The sequence below is a fragment of the Heliangelus exortis genome, chromosome 13 (assembly GCF_036169615.1).
Source record: "Heliangelus exortis chromosome 13, bHelExo1.hap1, whole genome shotgun sequence".
Taxonomy (NCBI): domain Eukaryota; kingdom Metazoa; phylum Chordata; class Aves; order Apodiformes; family Trochilidae; genus Heliangelus; species Heliangelus exortis.
This window is the reverse complement of record NC_092434.1, coordinates 6,900,365-6,922,001: the sequence shown is the minus strand read 5'-3', so window position 1 is coordinate 6,922,001 and position 21,637 is coordinate 6,900,365. Positions and strand designations below refer to the sequence as shown.

The window sequence follows — 21,637 nt, the reverse complement described above, 5'->3', positions numbered from 1 at the left end:
TACAACATACCAAGATTTTCCATATTGAGAAATGCTTGGGGAACTTTTTCATTTTTTTTCCTAGACAAATGTCTGATCGTGACAGGAAACATGACTGGATTCAGCATAAAATGCTTCTGCTGTTTGTCCAGCTCAGACAGTTTCTCTGTGCTATGAGGTAAGGAGTAGCCCCTCAAGCAGGAGACCCCCAGTGGCAGTGGCCATGTTTGGCCGTGCCAAGGGTTCTGGCGTGGGTTTCAGCCCACCCGCGGCGACGCCGTGGGATGGTCCTGGGCTGCTTGCAGAGGAGTGGCGACAGGAAAGGGACAGGGCATCCCTCACCGCAGCCTGCCAGCACAGCAGGATGGGTGTCCCCGTCCCCCTCGGAGATGTGCGTGTGGGTGCCTGTGTGGCTGAGGGGGTGCAGAGCCAAACTGTGGGGTGGGGACAGCGCACCCTACCCATCCCCGGGGCTGGTTGGGCAGACGGAGGGAGCACCCTGGGCTCCTTATCCCCATAGCTTTGCCCTTCAAACCCCAACTTCTCCCCCGCTGGCATCAGAGGGCACTCGGGACGCGGGGCCCTGCAGGAGGGCAGGCTCTGGGGTCTACGTTCCTCTGGGGTAGGGGGAAGGGAGAAGAAAATAGCCAAGAAGCAACAGCCTCCAGCTTTTCCCTTCCTCTAATCTTGCTTCACTCCCCCTTGCTCCCTCTCCCTCCCTCTCCCCTTTCCTCTCCACTTTCCCCTCCCTCCCTCTTTCTAATTCCTGCCACTAGCTCGGAGCCTCATTCAGCAGCCGCTGCCAGGGAGTGTAATAGGCTGAAGATGCTGCCGTGCGTGCTCAGTGTCTAGTTGTGAATGGGACTTGCCTCCTCTCCCTCCTCCTCCGGAGGTGGCCAAGGGAAGCAGCCAGCCCCTCTGGACCCGCAGGTAAGCCGCAGCCGCCTGCCCCGGGGAACCCCGGAAAGCCGGGGGGGGAGCAGCGGGGCCACCGCCGCCGCCTGAGGTGTCTTGGGCGAGCAGGGCGGCGGGGTGAAGGACGCGCTGCTGCCGGGCGAGGAGGCGGCTTGGCAGGGGGGAAAAGGCTGGGAGAAGGGTCGTCTCCCGCAGCTCCGAGAAAGGGGACCGAGCGGCAGGCTGCGTGCGGGCGCACCAGAAACTTGACAGCAGGAGCGGGGCTGGGGCGTGCGGCGGGGCCAGGCAGGTGTGAGGCGGGGAGGGAGCGGGGGCCGGGGCCGCGCAGCGCCGGGCGAGGTGCGGGGCTCTGCCGCAGCTCGGCGTGGAGGCGGCCGGCGGGGTCCCCGAAGGGGCGAGATAGTCTCTCCGAAGGCAGAAAGGAATCACTGTGGCCAAACGGTATTATTTCTCTTCGTCTTTTGCTCGGGGAGGGGGGAGGGAGAGAATTCGTCCGTTTTAAAATGTTCCTCTGGATAAGCAGATACTGAGAGCCCCGAACTGAAAATCTTTTACTTGTACTGTAGCTCTCAGGCATGAAATGGATATGCAGAAATAATGAGTGCATGAAATGAAGGATACTCTATCCAGAATTAAAAAGGAAAAGACTTTGATTTAAATCTTTCCTTCAAAAATACATGTATATATTTTGCTTGCTGGCTTTCAAATGCATTACTATTCACAAGGTACCAAAATGGTATCTATCTCTAACACAGGTTAGTCCAAAAAGCATTAGACTCTTGGGTGATACATGCATAAGCACATACCTAAGAAAGGTAAAATAGATCAGACTGCACATCACCATAAATACCATTAACTTTTAGAATAAAAGTGCTTCCTGTGCTGTCCTTTGGGAGCACATATAGCAGTCTGACATCATTATATAAATGCCTTTACTTTCTATAGAAGTCCCCCTTTATTGTCTACTCTTTTAAATATTCATTTGGTGAGGAGAGAACCAGTGTGTGCTAGGAGATCATCTTTGTACCATTGCTGCAAAGGACAGTGGGGCTGTGTAACACAGTATTTACCTACCAAGATATCTGTGACAAAGGAACCTCTTTAGCAAATGAGGTCACTAATTCAGAAATTGGCCCTTCATAAGGAGAATGCTCATTTCTTTTTCACATTTCAATGACCAGTAACTCCCTGGGAAAGGCTTTTTCTTCCTGTTGATTTGTGATGGTGATACAATAAGAATTTCACTGACTTTGCACCCCTCTGTTAAGAAATTAAACATTTTTAATTATTTAATAATGGAACTGTTGAATGAGAAAAGCACTAACAGATTCAGAAGCAGTGAAGCACGCACTCAGACACTGCTGAATGTCCATCTTTTTTCCCTCTCCTTTGCTCTTATGCTTGCTTCAGTGTTTCCAAAGTCTGTGTGATCCTCCAGGTAAATACTTTGTTCTCTTTTTCTACCCTGGCTAGCATATACCAATAAATAAATTTCTTTCAGTGTTGAAGTTCTGCAATAATTAATCTGACATCTGCCTTAGTCAGATCGGTCCACTGAGATCTGGAACACAAAGCAATGATTGTACTCAATCCTTTGGATGATTTTATGTGGAGAAATATATAGAAGTACATGGAAGTGGAATTGCAGATGTTTACTTATGAACAGCATTTTCATAGCAGAGCAGCACAGATTATGTTGCTGGGGAGATGGGCTGTTAGAGCAGTAGGGAAACTGAGAGTAGGTCTGATTTGAGCTTCATACCTTAACACAGAAAGCATTTTCCTAGCCCGTTTCTTAGTCTACTGTACTTCAGAAAGCAGAAGTTTCTGACTGTACTTATAAAGCAGTTCTTTCTCTCATAGTAGAGAAACAAAGCAAAGTTACGGATAAAAGAACAGTATCTTTAAAAAAAATAATCAGTAATCCTTCAGGAAAATTACTTAAGATACATCTTTCCCCCACAAGCTTTTGTTCTTAGGCCCTGGAATAAGATGTTTTGATTGTGGGTTTTGTTGTTGTTTGTTTGTTTGTTTGTTTTTTCACTTCAGCCTTGCATTAGAGCATCAGAGAATAAGCACGGACAGAGAATGCTGTTTATAGACTTTCTACATCAGCTTTAACTTGGCTAAAATTCTAAGTGTTGCCTGTCCTGAAAAATCACTAAGAACTAGATTACTTCATTGCTAGAAATGTTGCTACAATAGGGTATGTCAAGAGATAAGTCATTGTGATTTATCATCAGCTGTTTCAGAAGGGAATGTGTATGGAGATGGTGGAATGAGAGATAGGACAGCCTAACTAATTTTTCTCTTGCATAACAATGTGGGGAAACTACAAGGATTAGAATGATTTCTGTGATTTATCTGATAAAATGCTTTAAAATACATAATGTTATTTCAGCTCCAATTAATATGCTATTCTGATATTTGATATATTTAATTTTAGTGGAAGAAACATATGGGAAGTTCAGAGTTCCAGTAGATATCATTATTTTATTTTTTTCTGCAAATACTGTATCTAGACAAAGCACAACTTGATAAACATATTTTGCTGCTGAGATTTCCACAATGTTCTTAGAAGTTATTTCTAAGATATCACACAGAAATTTGAAGTAATTTCAAATTTAAAACTAGTGTCTCTTCTTCTTGGTGAACTCCCTAAACCAATTTTGAATCCATTTTGTGAGCTGAATGTTTAGCAAAGTATCTTCACTGTGTGGGAAACAGACGTCTCATCTGGAATCAATTACTGTGAAACAGTTTAGCAACGTACTTTCTAGACTTTTTTTGTGTCTGAGTTTTTCTACTAGCATTTTAAGCTGAAAACCTAGCTATAATTTTCCTACGCTATACTTTTTTTTCTTTGTTCCTTTTTTTTCTTTCTTTATTCTAAAGAAAGGCACTTCCCTTTTCATTGTCCCTTTGTTGGGGACAATCCAAAGTTTAGGGAAATAAATGGAAAGATGGCCATTGATTTCAGTGTAGTTTGGATCAGGCACCTTGACCATATGATTTAAGAGGACTTACTTTACACTTTAATATTGTCACTTTATGGTATATGTATTATTATAGATATTATCAGGTAAGAGGAGCAGTGTACTCACGTATTTCTTAAAACTCCTTCATAGTACTTAAGGAGAAAATGTAGCCCCTTGGTTGGGTTTGGATACTGAAGACGAGCATACTCATAGACTGCGAAATTATTGATGCATTTAAATGCAAGCCTGCGTACTCAGAATTATTAAACCCATTCATTTTCTTTTCCTGTGTAAGTAAGGACTTTACAGTCATTTAAATATTACCGAAGGGGAGCGAATTTCCACACGCTACTCCCAGAGGAGAGATTTTGCTCAAGGAGCCGGGATGTGTGGAAGCCATTCTCCCGGTACCGACCCATGCTCCCGCTTCGCCTTTGCTCCGCAGGTCCGTGCCAGGCGGCCGGAGGAGGGCACGGATGGACCGGCGGCACTGCCGGGGGCTGGCTGGCCCATGCCGGGGGCTGGCTGGCCCATGCCGGGGGCTGGCTGGCCCATGCCGGGGGCTGGCTGGCCCATGCCGGGGGCTGGCTGGCCCATGCCGGGGGCTGGCTGGCCCATGCCGGGGGCTGGCTGGCCCATGCCGGGGGCTGGCTGGCCCATGCCGGGGGCTGGCTGGCCCATGCCGGGGGCTGGCTGGCCCATGCCGGGGGCTGGCTGGCCCATGCCGGGGGCTGGCTGGCCCATGCCGGGGGCTGGCTGGCCCATGCCGGGGGCTGGCTGGCCCATGCCGGGGGCTGGCTGGCCCATGCCGGGGGCTCGCTGGCCCATGCCGGGGGCTGGCTGGCCCATGCCGGGGGCTCGCTGGCCCATGCCGGGGGCTCGCTGGCCCATGCCGGGGGCTCGGAGCTCAGCCGGGCGGTGCTGTCGGGCACTAGAGGGCACTGATGCTCTTCGCTGCCTTCTCTCCGCGCCGTCCCGCCTGCTCTCCGGGCGCTATGAAAAGCCGTTTTGTTACCACCGGCATTGCTGGCCCTCTCTGGGGAGACAGGATTCAATCTCGCTGCGGTTCGGGCTAACGCTCAGGCAGTTTGTCAGGATTAACATCTTTCTAGTCGGTGGATCGCGTTACCTTCGGCGTCATATTACCGCCTTGGCACTCACTACAAAGTTTTGGAATCGTGTAACTTCAGATTGTCTGAAGAGTGCCACAGCTGGAGTCTAGGTGTAAAATAAACAGCTCGGTCCTCTCAGTGGCAGTGATTTGTAAGAGGCTTGTGCTCTCTTCCTTTTATAAAGGCAGTGTCAGTGCCTGCCATGCCAAGAGAAAGAGTTTAAAGGAAGAAAAAAAAAAATTAGATGGTGAAACAAAAAATATTTCTTTCAAAAATGTCATGCTTGAGAGATCTTATAAAGACATCCTTGAGAGAAAAAAAGGACATATTAGGCCAAATCAGTCTAATTTTACTCATATACATTTAGGTCAGTGGAGCTTACAACAGAAGAACTCAGAAAACTAGGTTGGTCTAAATTGTTTCTGTAGATCCTGTAGCAGATAGGAATATAAAATAAATTCCTGCAACCTGTCTTTGCAAATGCTGGCCAAAAAGGGGTACATGGCAGTATAGATTTTAAATGGTTGCAGGCTCAGAAGGAGTCTTATTTCTACCTGCCTTGTTCTGATGTTCTTCCCTAGACCATCTGCATTGGGGTATTGCTAAAGGCAGGATGCTGAGCTGCATAGTTCTTCAGTTTGATTCGTAGAGCAGTCAGATTCCTATGTATAATAAGTATATATATTAAGTAATAGTGCAGAATTTTGTAATATGGTATTATATCCACTTGGGCAGATATGCAGCCAGAGATGCCAATGTATTCCATAGAAATTGTCTAAAATTTTGATGCCCAAAGTGGGCAATGCAGCTGTAATAGCTGTAAAGATTTCCATCACCTGATTTAGGATATTAATTAAGAATTAGAGGAACAACTCATGGTGGGAGAGTTAGTAACTACTACACTGAAAAAAGGGGCACTGCTTTGCTGAGGAGCACTGCCTTGCAAACAATAGTCCCAGACCCACTAACTGCCCATCCTCTGTGCTCCAAGGCAGGGAATATTCCTTAAACTGTTAGATGCATTTAAGGTGAGTGGAAAAGGTAGAGCTGCCAGTCATGTTCAAGGCCTTCCAGAGCACATTACACATGGCTGGGACCTGTCCCTTACAAAGCAGCAGGAATTCAAGAGATAAACATCTGGAGCAGCCAGCCTCGCCGCTAAGCAGTGCCCTTGGGGAAGGTTACATTATCGCCTATTTTGCCTGACAAAGGCTTTAGGTCTTGTTCCATAACTGCTTGGGTGGTGCTCTGGCTTTCAGGGATCCCAGTCCCACTGAGCTCTGCTGGCTCCATGAGCCACAGTTTAGCTCTTCAATTTTAAAGTGCTGGTTTAAGCAAATTCTAAAGAGTTTTTGTGGTTTTTCTCCAAAGTTTGGCAATGAGGAAGAGCCCTTACAGCAAAATTGTAGGAGTAGAAATCAATGTAAATGGATTAAAAGAAAAGGACCAAGTAACTGAATGTAAAAGGGTTGCCAGGATTTTCCACATTGGTGAACAATGCAGCTATAGGTTTCCAAATATAATTCATCATTATTATGATGATTTAATAGTTCATCAACAGACTGTAGCCCGATTGTAGTTCAACTAACAGAGTGCTACTGTGGATCATGAGGTAGACAAAATCGACCAGAACTTTGCTAAGCTGTACCCATCTAGACAGAAACTGCACTTAAATTTGCCTTTCACTGAGCCATCTGACACTGTTACAATGAACTTCCAATGATGCAGTGGAGATACAGGCCCACTAAGCAAAGACTGGAGTGATGAGCAGAAGTGATTATATTTAGTAGCCCTATAAAACACAATTCACAGCATTTCCATGTTTGTAAGCTTCACAGCACCAAGCATTTAGCTCCTTTATCTCTGTATGGTGCAACTAATCCAACTTTTCTTACTTTACCAGTATGGATCAGTACTACCCCATAGCCTGAAAATGGCCTGGCTGAGAGGAATATGCACAGGTTTGTTCCTTGCATCTATGCTCACACTAGCAAGTGGGATAGAGATTAAATTCATGGTGTACCCTCTTACAGCCACCGTTTCTTTACAAACATACTCTTAATCACACGCAGTTTATGCTAGCTTGGTTAACTAAAAAGTTCCTTAATTCCATGTCAATCCACCTGAAGAGCTGCTGCTTCTGCACTGCATTTCACTATCCTTCATTTTATACTGTGTGATCATGAAATCTTCCATGCTAAAGTATTTCATTTAAGGTTAAACTGGTGACATAGAAACTCTGCTTCAACATAATTTTTATCCCAGTGAGGCTGCTGATATCTATTTTTGAATAAAATAAAACTTTAGAAACATATTAATTGGTCTCAGTGGTTAAGTTAAATAGTTAAATACATGCATACATATCATTCTGCCAAGGGTAAGTCATTACTTCAGTATAAACCAGAAATGATAGCTCTACTTGAATCAGGAGACTAAACCTTATTTCCATTAATGCTGTTTTATTAATACATGCGTGTGTCAGCATTAAGTAATAAATTTAAATGGTCTGTCCCATCTTGATTTAAAGTAATAATCTTGAAGATCTTGGCTACCGAATGAATGTGTGCTACTCTTTTCATCTTTTATCAACTAATTTTTTAGTTTGGTTTAGTTTGCATGTAGACATCCTAAGGCAAATAAAAGAAATAGGGTTTTGCAACGTTGTCTGGCATTTGAACTGAAAACAAAGATATTTTCATTACCAGAGCAGAACACCTGTAACTACACCAGCCCCCAGACAAGGATTCTCAGAACCTTTTATAGTCATATAACATACTTGCCTACATCTTATGTGTACTTTATGCAATTTTATATATATTTTCATTTATGTAGTTAATTTTACTTTTTTGTGTGTCACTGGAAATTTTAATTGAAACAACAGGTTAAAAATGTGGTATTTAATGGAATAAATTTACATTCAAAAAGTTCATAACTACTTTTTTGTAATTATAATTTAATTTTATCTGAGAGAAGTCCTGAATTAAATACAGGACTTTAAATAGTTTTTTACAAAATAATGGTCCCATTAGCAGTAGAAAACACTCGGAATTTTAGGATTAAACCCCATGTTTTTCAGAGCAACACTTCCAACAGGCAGTCCTGTCAGCAAATCTGCAGCAAATCCAACCACATATCAACGTAGTTAGGTACTTTTTAGGTATCACTCAGTTCATTTTAGATCACAATTCTAGTCAAGATTTTAGAGCATTTCTTCATTACAGGGTGCTTGCTGGTCATGGCAGAAAAGATTGTAAGTTTTTCTGAGAAATGACCAATACCAGACCAGTTGAATGCTGCCAGGTTAATTCAGTATGTAGAACACAAAGCCTCCAGTTTCATATTACATGTAGCAATCATTATTTAACCACAGAGATCACCAAACTGATATAACTGAAGAATCACTCAAACCCAGTGCACACACAGTGAACAGATATTTTTAAAGATAACATCTCCTTCCCATTCTCTCAGCATATTTTTCTTCAAGGTGAAATTTGAGTGAAATTATTCAGTATTTCACATTATGGTAGTTACTGTTTATTCACACTTTCAAACCAAATTTTTTCAGACATAAGAAGTTTCAAAATTTTGTAATTCAGTTGAATAAAAATTTTATGTGGGGCTCTGGTTCAAACAGAAAACTTTGTCCACAACAGATCCGTTGTGTTTTATTTGTTACCAGTCCAGTCATAGCTGGTATAGCTCAGTGAATACAACTGATTAGTATGCATTTCAATTCTTTTTAGCATGGTGGCAATTTACATAGCATTTCTTTTTCTAAAGCAAGAAAACATAGCAGGCATTGCCATTAACATACAAACAATTTCTCATTTACATACAAAAAACCTGATTTGGTAGTAGTACAAGTGACTGTAGGTCAGACTTAGGAGCAGCCTCATTATAGTTCTTTCTGTCCTTAAGATTGTGCATTTTGTAATATTTATACAAAAGTTATATTCATGAACTGTGAAAATTTAGTCATGTTTCAAGTACTAAATTTAATGATTCTCTGAGACATCTAAGTGTTTTTTTGTTGTGCACTCTTTGGCTATACCCCCTTGTAAGGAAACTGGTTTAAAATGATCCCTTCTTCAGTGATTCCCAATCCTGTACTGCAGTTCACAGTCCACTGATCTTTACAAACAAGTTGATTTGGAGACTTTAAAGCTAACTGAGGTATCTGCATGATCTGGGTTAAAATAAAATGTGTACAATTAAGGTTACTGTCTACATGACCTTGATAAGATTGAACCTGTGCTCCTAGATATAGTTCCTGGTTTCTCAGGTTCCTGCATAATCATTTTGAGTTCATTGAACTTGCTTATATTGAGATGATATTTCCTGTGCCTCATTTTATTAGCTACTTCCCCCCTCTACAGCACAGACCCTAATATTCAGTGTATTTTTCACCTTCAAAGTTTTCTACTTCTCAATGCAAACTTTGTTCTGCCCTCTCATAACCTCCATTTTATCAGGTGTAGTGGACTCTTCTAGCCTGCCTTCTGAATTTAATTTTTCTGCTTTACTCAACTGTAACTACGTATCCTCAAATGTGGATACATTCTTCTCTGATGGCTTGGTTCAGGCTAGTCCAACACTTGCCTTCTCCTTTGACTATTACTTTTACTTGGATTAAAGAAGGGCTTCCTATTCCTAGACTTCAGTATAATCATGCCCCTCACTAACAGCTCGTAGCTAGTAATGTCCAGTTACCTTCTGATCACATTACTTAGGGTTTTTTTATCCATAAATATTACTTTATTTATATTTGGCTAGTTAACTACTGGGACCAATTAGATACGATTCAATCTCAGTATGTTTGAGGAATTTTTATATAGTTACTTCAGTAAAAGAGAACTCAACATTTAAATAAGGTGTAATCTGAAAAGTACTTGAGTAATCTCATGGAGAAGGAAATGGAAATCAGCCTTACTGCCTCACTGGACTGTTTTATACTATATGCAGGTGTTCTTTGTGACTAAGACATGATGAACTCCATTGAAAAAAGAAATAAGATGCACTCCATGCTGCACTGATGTGCTGTGATTCTGTAGCTTCAACAATTGGTAAGTGGCTGGTGCCTTTAAAGTAGTCAAAACACATGATGAAAATCAAAAGACAAATTGCAAAGGGTTTTTTTGTTTGTTTGTTTGTTTTTTTCAATGGCATTGAGTTGACATTGAATACCACTTTATTGTGACCTTCAAAATGTAGGGAAATGTCCACCTTACTATAGGCTCAGAATTTTGTTATTGTTGCTAGCAGACTTTTTAAATGGCTTTGAGCAGACAAGTTTACACTATTTATCTGATGCTTACACTTCACTGATTAAAATTCTGTCTGGTCAACTTGAGGTAAAGATAAACTTTATTGGAACCCTGGTGTTAGTCAATGGACACTGGTATTCTTGAACATTACCTTTGATATGGAAATACAAAGTGATTTTACTAATTGCATTCACTTATAGTTTTAAACAGAGTTTACATGGAGGTGTACATTTCAGGGCCAGGCCAGTTTTTATTCCTACTAGGATTAGAAATTATATCAGTTTGGCTGAAATAATAAAGTATGTGAAGAAAGTGCCAGCTCTGATACTTCCTGAGATTTGACAGCTGCTCATTGTTATGACCTTGGCTTTTTTTTATGATAAGCTAGAGGTCAAAGAATGCTGGCTGCAATTACTGCCTTCATAAGATTTGGTAGATCATCTTCAACAGACTTCAGCCATGTTGTCTACAGGTGAAAGATTACTGATGAACTGGGTGCAAATCTGTATTTAGTTCTCAGAGCTGTTAATAGCTTCTTCTGACTAGCACCATATACAGTCTATGGAACAGCTTAACCTTTATGATATTCCCCTTCAGAAATAAATTATTAGCAAGTTATTTCTTGAAGGCTGTACATAGTATGAGAGCAACAAAAAATTGAAGTTTGAACTTTTATTTATTTTTTGGAAAAAAAAAAACAAAACTGAATGTCATTGATACTTTATTAAGAAAGTAATGTGAATTAAATTAATAATGTGTGCCATAGAGTTTTCTATTGGTATTAAATCATTTTGTCTACCAGAGGACAGAAGAACAATGTTTTTGCCTAGAGGTAACACCCATCTGGAAATTAAATCCATTTTTACTAGAACTTAAATAATTCAAAATAAACTGCAGATAAGCATGTGCTTTCATGGTTTCCATGTGCTTAAAAGTAGAGTGTATTTAACCCATAAATGCTTTGGGCAATTTGTTACCTGGAGTTAAGAAATGCTTATTGCATCTTGAATGACATCCCCAGCTTCTCCTTTCATGCTTTTCAGGAATGTTACAAGCAATACATCAAATCACTCTGATATGGCTATTTCCTCTTTCATTCCTAACTTATATATGCAGCTCCTGTAACTTAAAGGAAAAAACATAAATTGTATACACATTTACTTCCTTTCTCATTCTTACTGATTGATTATATGCATTTTTCTCTTGGGGAATTGGGGATTTGGGGATTGGGGCTCTATAAAAGGCCCCAAGTTTTATTTTCCAAGAAATTAGGAACATACCAACTTCTTAATAACATATCAAGTCCTTTGAATTTGCTTAGACATGAATTTCTATCTGCCTCCTCATGCCCCAAAATAGATTTTCCATTATCTGTAGTAAGTCAGGCATTTTCATTATGCTTTCTAAAGCCTGTATCCTTATGAACAGAGACGTCAGTCTGAATGACATGAAATCCTTTCCACAACTGTGCCTTGTAGGACAGGTGCCTCTCTAACAAGAATGACACTAGAAAAAGTTCTGTTGCAAAGCCTTTTTTTCCAGTAGTCTGGTGAGGTAATTTCTGTAATCCATGGAACTGTTCCTAAAATTAGGGGTGTATACATATGGGGGTATAAAGGTATGGTTATGTTGTTGAAGCTGTGTAGGGAACTGAGAAGAGATCTCCATACATTAATTATGCCTTCTAATTATGCCCTTTTAGTAACTTCCTCATGTCCTGAAAGAATCCTAGAATGAATGGAGTATAATTCCTCATTTATGGAGAGGAATGCTTTTGGTAATCATAATCAAAACAGTAAATCAGCTGAGAGAACAGGATCTGTACAGAATTCTAGCTTCTATTTGTTTGTGCAGACAGCATGGCTAGGACTTTGATTTGTTAGTGGCAAAGGTGACTTCATCCAGGTGCTGGCATTTGAGGAGAGGGAAGAATAGAAGGCTTAATTTCATCTATTTGTTTTTCCTATTCACTTGACTAGATGAGTGTGTGCCCACTCATGTTTCCTTTCAGGAGATTGCTGGAATGCACATCATGAAAACTCTTGTATTGCAAAGGCAGCTCACTTGCTTCTCAGAAGTATTTCTGTGTGTCTCAGTGACATGCCAACTAAAGAGCAACTTCCAAAGCATAGTATTAAGGCAAGGCAACTTGACTGAATAATAATTTCAGCTTGTTTAGGATGGGGCATTTCAGTCTTTCAATAAATATCTCATCAAGTCTGTAGTATAAGGATCCTGGTACACCAACTATGCTATTGGAGCAGCATCCCCAAATGATCCTGTGATTCACTTTGAAATGCCAGAATTTGCATAAAATCTCCTACTAGCGGCAAAATGGTTAAAAACCATAGGAGCAAGTTATCTGTGTGGAGCTTCAAACAAGCCCCATTCTACATCAAAAAGGGTCTGCAGCAACTCCTTGATCAAAGCTCAGGTAATTTAATTATTAGCCTTCATGAATCAAGGGCTTCTTGAACAAGCTCAGGATGCTTGGATATTAGACTATGGGAAATTTATTGTTTCACTCCTTCTAATATTCCAACATCAAAGAGAGCTTTTTCCTTACAACAAAGCAGTCTGAAGTAAAAGAATTTGAGCAAAAGCTAGTGTGGAGAAGATTTTCCAGGATCTTCGTGCACTGGAAATTAAAGCTGACTCCTGTGGGGTGAGATATTTACCAGTGTGATTCTCTGTGTTTATTTTTTATAACTAAACATCTGTACCAAATCTTGCAAATTTGAAATGTTAGCTCCTACTCCTGTAAGTTCACTTAGCTGACATTGTTTTTCCTGTTTCTCAGTTTTACATGATTTTTTGCATTTTGATTTGCAAAATGCTGTTTGCCAAGCTCCAAGTGGCTCTTTGACTACGTCATGGTTTGAGATTCTCATTAGTGCAGTGCAATGCAGTGCAATCCACTCCTAATGCTGAGGAGAGAGGTCAGAGCTGATTCCTCCAGAAGCCTCAGCCAGAAGTCAGAAGAAATTTAGGGTGGTGAGAGAAGCCCATGGTCTGAAGGAACAGTGCTCAGCCCCAAGCACCCTCTGTGCTTCTCACTAGTGGTGGCAGTCACGTTAGTTCAGGATTAATGAAGCAAAAATTGGTTATTTTTAAAATGCTAAACACAGCAGAGATGTGCCTGCTGATACAAAAATGGATTCCTAGCCTGCAAAAAAATAAGTGTTAGTTTATTTCTTGGAAAGATTAATTCCTTTGTACCTTTCCTTTTTATGTAATTTTTGCCTTTTCATTTTCTGGTCTGTCAGATTTCCTTTCACAGCTGGGGTCCAGCTCCTCTTTGTTCTGTGTTCACAGACCAAACTTAAAACACTGAAATTTCTTACGTTAAGTGCCAGTCTTAGTGTGTTGTATGTATATCTGTTATGTCATTTCTCCATAAAACTGCCTGTGTTTTTCTGATTGTGAATGAGTTATGCTCACAACCTGCAACAATTCCATGTCAAACAGCTGCTGAAGCCAGCGAGATGTCTGCACAGAGTCCTTCCTTGTATCTTAGCAGGAACAAAAATAAATTAGTGAAAGACAAGGCAGTAGTAAATTAGTGAAAGACAAGGCAGTAGTCAAGAAAAGAAAGCAGCCATGCTTTGTGGTGATAAATGTTTCTGAGAATAAAAGTTACATAAACAGAAACAAAATTAGTTGGCTCATCCCACCTTCTCCTATTTGCCTGTGGAATAATAAGTGTTACAAAATTCCTAGTACTCCAAATTCTTTTGCAAATTAAAAATTTTCTTTACAAGTGCCTTGGAAATTTTGATAGAGCAATATGACTGCAAATGAAAGATTATGATAAATGATCTAATTATCCCATATAACACAGTAAATAACTAGGACAATAATTTTTCTATTCCTTGTCATGCTGGCAAGGAACTGTACAAAATATTTTGTTTAAACTGGTGATACGATGCTTGGAAAGATGTGCTCTTGTGCTTCATGGAAATAAGATGCAATCTACCTAGATATCAAGTAACTGTAAAACAGCACTGTCAGCTTTGTGCACTGCAGTTCCTCACAACAAGGTTACAGAACAAAATCAGCTACACTCAGCTGGGAAGATACTCCAAATTCCTACTGTAACACCCAGGTAACTGTTCCTGGAAGAATACTCTGTGTGAAACTTTTGAAACCACTGAATAGAATTTTTCAGTTTCTTCAATTTGGACAGCAAGTTTTCTTTAAAGCTTGAAATACCTTGGTTGAAACTTCAATCAACTAAACATGTTCAAATTACTAACATGAGAGATGAGCCAGTAGAAAGGGGAATATATTCTTCAAAGTGATGAGTTGGTTAGGATCATACCAGATCTACAGTAGCACTCAAACCAGCAGCACTATAGTCATCCAGGCAATATTGCCAAAAGGTTTTGCATGTGTGTATATAACTATTACTGTGAAATCTCTAATGTTAAACAGGATCATATACCTGAGTTCATGAAAGCCTTAATTTTGGCCATACTAGCTATGTGGTTGTGTGAAAGCTTACATTTGCCAGTGAATGATGTAGTGACAGTGCACATGCCTGTGCCATTACTAGAGGAGGAGGAATTGATTAGCAATAACACACTTCATTAAGATTGCACTTTCTCAATCATTGTAATTGTGGCTCTTCCCCTAAAACATCAAGTGGAACAGGTTTCATTTCAACCAAATCAATCCAATGTGTTAAAATTTACATAATTTTCTCTCATTGCATTTATAGAGCAGCAGGAATTTTAATTTGCATTGTCTGTATAGTCTATAATCAAAGTGTTAAGAGCACAAAGTTTATTTATTATTTATGACATGTGGTGACAAATTTGCATAATAGGCTGCTTCTTGCTGAAATATTCCCTCTCTCCCCACCCCCACCTCTGCAATGTTTGCTATAACTTATTTTCTGTAAACCTGTTAATTCAATTATAGAAGCCTTTGAATTCCGTAGAACATTTATTAGAGAGAAGTAGCTACATAAAAATAAGTGGATAATGTCATACTGAAAGATGAGACCTGCTAAGGGAAAGCATTGGACTGTGTTCCCTGATTTCAGAACAAGCTGATATAAACCCACTGTGTGTTATTTCTGTATACCAAAGATGACCTTTACAAATTTAATGGAAGGATACCTTTTTGTTTGTTTAGATGCAATTACTATATAGAGTCTAATCTATGAAAACTCTCAAAAGTAAGTTAGAGACTGAAAAGCAATTAAGAAATTCAGATGCTGAAAATGAAAACCTTCATCACTGATTATTGCCTGCGAAGGCCAACCTTTGTTTTATGAAAATAAGGGCTTAGCTAGATACTTCTGATTTTAAAAGATCATTGTTTTAGTAAATTGAGAAAGAATAGAGGATATTTTGTAATATTTGTAGCAGCTAAAAATATAATCAAAATGAGGAATTGGTTTATATACATAGGTCATCTATGGAATATGACAGAATTACCCTAAGATCATTTAGATCTTTTCTGAATTTTGTATGTGGCATTTCCTTCACCCTTTTACTGCCCAAGGAAGGATATTCAGATTAAAATGTAGGAATATGTCTTTTTTTTTATTTTATCATGCTATCTTACCATGTAGCAATAAAAAGCAACGTATTCCATGTTCTAGCATGTACAAAACTTATATACATTTTACCAAAGAAAATCTTTGTAGAATGTCTTAAAAGAAATGCAAAATATATTTAGATGTTGACAGCCATGCTCTTAGTAAGAGATTAAACAGACAAGTGTTTCAGTCCTCTACTGAAACATTCATACTAATAGTTTTTAATACATAATTAAATCCCTTAGCTGATTTAAAACCAACCTTAGCTGGTTTAAAACCATCATACATCATAGACTCTTGTATTTGAATTGCATTTTAGTCCATACTGGGAAAAGGGTGTGTAGGTGTATTACGTGCATGATGACTTGTATTTTTAAGTTATGCAAGTATAAGAGCAGACAAAAATCTGACATTTGTGAATACTTTAATCTCTGTCTGAAATTGGAATGAAACTTTGGTTTATATAGTAACCATTAATATCCAAAATGTGTCAAAATGCTTCTATGCAGTGTTGTGTCAATGTGCATGCAACAACTGAAGACAAAGATGAGAATGAACGCTCTAAGTTCACATTACTGAAGTTGTAACATTAATATGTTGACAGTCAGGTAATGCTCAATAGGCTTAGAGATGTGCAAAAGATAAATATAAAGCCAGTCACCTTTAAGAGAAAGAGAAAACCAAGGGGAGACTAGGAGACTACTTTTGCAACTGAACTCACCAATAAAAAGGCCTGTTAAAGTGATTAGGAAGCTGTAACACTGGCTACTTTTTTTTTTTTTTTTTTCCCCAGCTTCTCATAGAAGTTACTGTGTATGCTGCACAGTCCTGGAAAATGTAGCCTCATTCTGCTCTTAAGCTCCTTTGGCAAGTGCTGTGTTGCCTGCCTCATCTTTTTTCTTCCTTACCTATTTTCCTACCATTTGTCCATATTCCTTGGATATTTTTTTTAAAACATGCAAGGAATTCTCAAGGGGGTTTACAGAGAAGGTTATGTAGCAAGTAATGGAATAACAATTGTCTGTTTGCTCAATGATATTCTCTGAGATAAACAATGTTTAGGCTCAGTCTTCATATTCTTACACTGGACCCGTTCTGCTTATGAGCTGTAGAGCAGGGAGCAAGGGCACATGCAATGGTTTTTAAATTACTTTGAATATACAGTGTGTGACAGCTCTGTGAACCCCAACCTGATTTTGTGAGCTTTGTGAATATTCCTGTTGAGTTGAAATCTCACTTGAACTGCACCTGGTTTTGGACTCTGATGCTTCCAAGCATCAGCACATCTTGCTGTGTTGATTAAACATCAGCTGAAAAAATGCCAGTTGGAAATGTCACCAAAGCTCTTTGTTGTTAGAGCTCCTCCTGGCCATCTGGGGGGAGCCTGCCTGCCTGCATAGGTGAGAATGAATGTTGCCAAGAAGAAAAGGGGAAAGGTGGAAATATAGGAAGAGTTAAGTGCAGTGCCAGTTCATGCCATCTGAGGATATGCCCTCCATGGGGAGTTGCACCTGGGGGTCAAATGAACCAAGTGAATCTCTATGTTTACATCTAACACAGATGAATTAAACCACTGAGTTCAGTTTGGGAAAATTTCTCAATGCAGTAGCACCTCAGCATTGGCTTAGTTCTGCTGCTATGACCTTGCTAGGAGAATAAGACAGGCTGCAGTCTAACCACAAGTATGCTCAATCTGCTATTGCTATGAGAATAAAAACCTGTAGTTAAAGCCACGTATCTTAACCAGCTCTGCTGATGTGCTGCTCAGCAATGCACCCACTACTGAAGGTGTGATCCTTTATATCCTGCTTCATTCAATTTGATGTATAGCTTTTCTTGTCCAGCTCCAGCAGCTGTCATGTAGATCATACTTCAGCTGAAATCTGTGTTTGTGGCACTCTTCATGAATAAGAAAAATATGTTTTACCACTCAATATGTGAGATGAAAGAGGAATCAGGTCAAGTTAAATGCTAAAGAAGTTTAGCAAGTTGTCTCTTAAAGTGGTTACAGAACTTGGCCAGCCAGTAAAATAAAATTAAATATAATTAAAGTTTAAATAGCAGATTGAGATATTGTAAATACAGTAATGCTACAAATATACAGGAACAGGTTTTTTTAGCAAACCAAAATATAGTTTTGCTATCAACTCAACAACAGCTTTGTTTGCAAAGGCTATAGCTAACCAAATTAGAGAAATGCCTAAGATTAAGGTAATTAAATAGCACCACCAGCACTTCCTTTCTAACTCCCTGAGGGATAGTTTGGCATCCAGGCAGAACAAGGGAATGGTTCACCTTTAGGCAAGCTCAGATAAGACTCTGCATTGTTTTCAATTTGTTCTTTTCATCTTTTGCAACAAGGAATATGGGAGGGGTTTGTAGTATAATCTGGGGCTTTTGTAGAGCATGTTCCTCTTCCAGGACCTTTTCATTTCTCAAGCTCTCTTATGGCACGTTATAATTTTAGGATTTTAGTCTTGTATGGCATCTTAAGCTCATCATAGCAAGCATTGAAACCTAAATGCTGCACACACGTGAGTGTGCTTTTCAGTGGATGCACCTTTCTGAGCTGGCTTCAGTCAGAGACTAAAAATTGTCTGGTGCTGCTCTTCTCCTTTATTTAGTAGTACAACATCAAATGAGCAGAGACAATTTCTTTGGTTATTTGCATAGTAACACAAAAGAAAGATATTGTGTTTTAAGTGCTAATATTTACAGAGTGCTTTAAAAAAATTAAAAATATTAATGTTGATAGCTTTCAGAGGAAGTAGCTGCAAATAGACAGAATATTTCACTAATTTAGTGGTTTCTTCCTCCTTGATCCTGTTTTGATTCAAGGACTATACAAGAATTCAGTGTTCAATAGGTTTTTGAAAAGGTAGTTTTAAATCAGGGAAGGATCAGCAGTGTGACATTGCTGGCTCTAGAGGAAAAATGAAATGTCATATAACAGAAATCAGTGCTACAACTCTTTGTGAAGCAATTTCTGTATTTTTTTCCTGCATGATTAGATTTTATAAATATCCTGCTGTGTACAGGTATGTTCTCATCTCCCAATCTACCAGTCCAGGCTGATGGGCTGTCCCCCACTCTGAGATGACAAGCAGCCAAGCAGCAGTTAATGACAGCATTGGATTTTTTGGCACCTTTTTTACACAGCACTGACTCCATGCTCACCGGGTAATTATCTCTCAGCTTTGCTTTATGTCACTGACTACAGGACATGCAGCAGGGCTCTTTCGAGAAATTTCCAAAGAATTTATCTGTGAAATTCTGATTTCTAAGTGTTTGTGGGGAAAGGGACCTTTGGCTCCAGATATGATTAAGGCAGGGGTGTTACTGACATCATTTCCTTGGTTTGTCTTTTCTGAGGTGCTCTGAATTCTGAGTGAATTTTGGGCACAGTGATAGGGGATGATAAGCAACTTTAGATATTCTTAGATATCAAAGGTATCTCAGCACATGTTTATGTGGAAGGCATGGGTACTTTTGAGGAGGGGTTAATATGCTAAAATAGAGGCAAAGGGAAAGATTGTGGAAGTGTTGTACTTAAAATTTCAGTGTCATGTTAAGTTTTCTTCTGTAGCAAGCTAAGTTTATGGGTTCCAGCATGAGAGCTGAAATAAAATAAGCTGGGAGCTTATTTTCTGTTGGTAATATTAGTGTTGCTTTAATACATTAATTGTGACTTAAGAAATAGATTTTCTCCATTTCTCTGATATGTTATTCTCAACAGAGCTGAAAATAACACGAATCTTTGCTCCATATGCACTGTGCCATTCCTCTTGCATTAAAGAAGACAGATAAAATGGATTTTTATTCTTGACCTCTCACTCCCATATTGCTTAGTCTTTCACCTTGTCAGTGCCTGGATCCTTCTTCTAGCCTTTGTCTCTGTCTCTGTTGCCCATTTTTAAATCCACTGATATCACAGATTCCCATTCCACATTCTTCAACTCCACCTCAGTGAGATTTTTAATGCTAAACTCTAACGCATCAGGTTTAAGTATTGAGAGTACCACATACAAAGGATTGCTAAATTCAGTTCAAATTTTCCAGCACAGTGTTTTCTGTGTTTTGGTTTTTGCAGGGTAGTTTTTTTGTTGTGGGGGTTTAGGTGGGTTGTTTTGGGGTTTTTTGTTGCTTTTTTTTTTTTTCTTTCTTTTTTTTTTTTCTTTTTCTTTTTTTTTTCCCCTCTGTGATTCTAATATTTTCAAGCATAATTATGTGCTTCAAATTTTGGGGAGTACTAAATGATCTGCTAAACACTAAAACAGGCAGATCATGTGCATCTTATCCTCAAAAGCAAATAATATTAAAAGTCTTTCAAAGAGGGCAGAGATTGCAGTGAGGAAGCTGAGTGAAGAGGATTGAATTACTTATGGCAGAATATTTATGTATCACTGAGCCTAAATGGTTGTCAGAAGAGTTTCCCCTGTTGAATGATCAAGATTAAGATTAAGCTGCTGCAGACCTTCCAACTCATTCAACTGTACAAGTTTTAATTACCTAAACCTGGACTGAACTGGCTAAATCAGTCTGGTCCTGCTGAACTGCAGGTCATTAAACAGCTTATCCTCAATAACATCCTGGTGTGAGTTACTGCTTCTCAAGTCAGAAACCCTAATGGAATAGGGATCTTTGAGCAAAGGAATATCAACACTTTTCTGAAAAGATTCAGATAATAAGAAAATATAGAATGAAATTTATGTTGTTTGCTACAATTGTCCTTTTCAGATTTTTTTTAATATCTCTCAGTTCAGATAAGATGACCTCTATTTTCAGTGCTTTTTCTGTATAAAATAACTCTTGATCTCTTTCAAATTAAACATTACATTGGTTTAGATGCTCACAGAAGCTGAGAAAACCAAGGGATATATATTTGATTAACTGACCTGTATTGAAATCCATAGTCCTGTCCTTACCTTTGAAAAATAAATTTTGAGAAAATTCTTTACAGTATTTAATTTGCTCTTTTGAAGTCCTTTTTTTTCCCCAGCAGTATGATAATTCTAATTTAGTTCTGATTTTTTTCCTTAGTTTTAAAATGAGGAAATGTAAATATTTTATTTCTGCAGCAAACTGTTCCTCAAGGACGTGATGAGGAATGAGATAAGTCTGGCTGTAATAGACTCCCAAGGAATGGTCTTTCTTTTCAAAAGAAAGAGCATTAGATCCAAACAGACTAATAATGTCATCTAAGTATTTTCTCCTGGTACTATTGTATAGAATTTCAATCATTTTTTTTCCTTGATCTTGAACTGCTGTTATTTTCTCCAGCTTCATTTAGAATAATGTTACTCTGCATCTATTGTACTCACAGGCCAAATAACTGCACCTCCTTATGCAGAAAAGAAAGAGCATTTACTGTCTTGAACTTATTGTTTCTCAGATGCTAAAATAGGCAAAAATCATAAAGTGCCACCCTTGGCATGATTTTAGATACTTATTTCCTGGAATTAAAAAAAAAATAATCTAGAATTGTTAATTCAGAGGAAAATTAATTCCATCCCTTAGTATTCTTAGCAAATGAGTCATGCAAGAATTTTCAAAGTCATTAGCAAATCTTTCTTTTGGTAAGATGGAAGATTGTTCTAGTTTCCAAATTTCTTCCTTTGCCTGCCTCTTGTTTCTGCATGGGGGAGAATATATGGATATATTGAAAGTCATGTGGATACATGGAAATGTATCTATAGTTAGAGGGAGAGTCTTTTACTTTGTGTAACAGCACTAGTACCTGATTCTGTTTAGCATGATAAGAACAAGGAAAATTCCAGTGAGATGCTGGAACAGGTTGCCCAGGGAAGCTGTGGCTGCCCCTTCCCTGGAAGTGTTCAAGGC

At 39.3% G+C, this 21,637-nt stretch overlaps 1 protein-coding gene across 1 annotated transcript in view; it reads left to right on the top strand.

Moving 5' to 3' along the window:
* The first annotated feature begins 371 nt into the window (after nucleotides 1-371).
* The window catches only part of CDH11 (cadherin 11), a 76,034-nt gene continuing 54,768 nt past the window's right edge, over nucleotides 372-21,637 (top strand). The window contains exon 1 of the mRNA XM_071756676.1: nucleotides 372-909. The gene's annotated coding sequence lies outside the window, so the exon portion shown is untranslated. The remainder of the gene's footprint in view (nucleotides 910-21,637) is intronic.